This window comes from Anarrhichthys ocellatus, unplaced genomic scaffold, assembly GCF_004355925.1.
Source record: "Anarrhichthys ocellatus isolate YVR2014 unplaced genomic scaffold, GSC_Weel_1.0 scaffold11, whole genome shotgun sequence".
Lineage (NCBI taxonomy): Eukaryota > Metazoa > Chordata > Actinopteri > Perciformes > Anarhichadidae > Anarrhichthys > Anarrhichthys ocellatus.
Window position 1 is genome coordinate 3,817,014 of NW_022280041.1, and position 2,500 is coordinate 3,819,513.

At 45.4% G+C, this 2,500-nt stretch overlaps 1 protein-coding gene across 1 annotated transcript in view; it reads right to left on the reverse strand.

Moving 5' to 3' along the window:
• Positions 1 to 2,500, reverse strand: part of poln (polymerase (DNA directed) nu) — a 31,043-nt gene that overhangs the window by 9,607 nt on the left and 18,936 nt on the right. The window lies entirely within an intron of this gene.

A 2,500-nucleotide genomic window follows, 5' to 3' on the forward strand; every position in this document is an offset into this window, starting at 1 on the left:
CACACACACACACACACACACACACACACACACACACGCACACACACCTCTAATGTCCCCTCCAAACTCATCACGACACTGGCATTTTGGGAAAGAGGCTTATTCGCTGTCTTGCCCGAGAAGAGCTTCCAGTAAAGGAAGAAAGATGACAGAAACGGTCTCTGCCTCCTACGTGTTCCTGTGTTATTGTCTCCATCATCAAAGGACAAGATAAAAAAAGGGTTTTTTCAACCCCTTCCTGGTTGAATTACATTGAAAAGAACATGAATTATATTTTGAATCCTTGTTAACGTTGACATGACTTTACTGGTTTTAGTTCACAATAGAAGCTGACCCTGGATCAACGAAGTGACGCAGGTTACAACTACGTCACTGCCTCTCCTCCACATAAACTTCCATCTTCTCATTCTGTTGTGGAAAATTGCCGTGATTTGGATCTAATTGGCGACATCCGTCTCGCAGTGAGCGAACGCTGCTCACACATGAATCCATGTAGAGCTGAGTTATTAAGGAAAAGTCGTGTTGCTGTTATTAAACCTTGTGACTATTCAGATTGAGATAGGACAGAGACAGTTTCAGGACAGACAGAAAAACACCGGCTCTAAAAAGGCTTCGGAGACCAAATTGTCTCATCAATATTCCGAGGCCCGTACATAAGGAGAGAGACAGCCAGACGCTCTGCATGAGACACTGACAGACACACAGCCGAACATCTTGGAAACAGGCAGACAGAAACGGTGTCTCACCTTACTGCACACTATAATACATACACAAACACACACACACACACACACACACTTGTATCCACACTCACAAAGCAACTGCAGTACATTCTATTACTTTCCATTTCACACATCTCTTCCTCCGCTCGGCAGCTTCAGAATCCAATTAAACCCGGAAAAGAACGACTCGAAACGGACGGCGGGACAATTAAGAGATTTTCCTCTCTGTGAGGATGAAGCAACCCGGCTGTAATAGGTTTCTCCTCGGCAGAGGATGACGGGCTTAATCGGGACATTTTTACAGACCATTCAGCCCTACTGAAAAGAGGAAGGAAACCAGAGTCTGTTCGGTTCACAGCGCAGGTTAAAATGAACACCAGCTACTGTTAAACCCAGGCCAGCCAAGGATTGCAGAGGGAAGAGATGAAAGGGACAGGGAGAGGGAGGAACGAGAGAACAGAAAGCAGGGTGGAGGGGTGATGGGGGGGAAAGCCTGGTTTTTGGTTGTGATGAGGTGAGGAAAGGAAGCTTCTAAAGATATCCTCCCATCAATGTTTTATGAGTCAGATCACATTTCCTCCAGGCATGGCCGGCAGCTCCAGAAACATATTGCTGACCAGGGTGTGTGTGTGTGTGTGTGTGTGTGTGTGTGTGTGTGAGAGAGAAACAGTGTGTGACTGAAATAGAAAAGGAAGAGAGGAAGAAAGAAAATGTGCATTTGAAACAGAGTATTAATATGAGACTACACACGAGATGGTGTGATCTTGAGTTTGAGAGTGTGTGAGTGTGTGCTCCTTGCATTGATCCATATAGGAATAACTGTGACCTACAGTCACCTCCTCTACAGATTAACCCTTAAACCGGATCGGTTTACTGCCATTAATGCCGTTAACACTGATGTATCTGTAATGAAAACACTCATTAGTACTCATTAGTTGTAGCCTAGAGGAGAGCTTGAGACCGGACTAGAGCTATCAGAAACAGTTGGTTCTTGCTCCTGCAGTTCTTTGGACAGCGCACTAAGACATCGAGGGGACTAAGCCGTGCCTCATGCATATTTAATGCAGCCACCCACTGCACCCCGAGCAGCCCTCACATGCGTAAACATACTGTACGGCAAAGCATGACGCTTAAGAGCTCGACTAAGACCTGTGCATTGAGACTATGAAATGTGGGATGTGGTTGGTCTACAGAGGCTTCCAGGAAGGAGGATTTAGATTTAAGTTAAACTGGACTGTGAGAGTCAGGTCTACCATGAGAAATGTATGCTGTATGTATTTTTTCTTATTGTCTGTTATGGACTAAATGAAAAACATTGAACTAAAACAAACTGGTTATGAGTGACTTAGGCCTGCGTTTGTTCTCATTTTGGCTCGACTCTCTGTTTCCTCTTTTCAGCTCCAGCCTCCACACGAAGCACACATCTCCCAAAAGAAAATAACTGTAAAGAGTTTTAGCTTTGGTAAAACAGACTCGACAGCCATGTAGGTTTTACTGAGCCTTGATTTGGATTCTTTTGAGTGTAGGATTGATAAACAAGACACACACACACACACACACACACACACACACACACACACACACACACACACACACACACACACACACACACACAGCAGGTCCAGTTTGGGAAGGACATCGGAGGACATGAAGGGGGTGACTTAGCAATAGCTCCCTAGGGGTTGTTGTCATGGCGCCTGGCCTGAGTGCAGGTGTGTTTGTGTGGGCCTGCGTTGGTGAATCTCTGCCATGCTGTGTGTGTGTGTGTGTGTGTATTT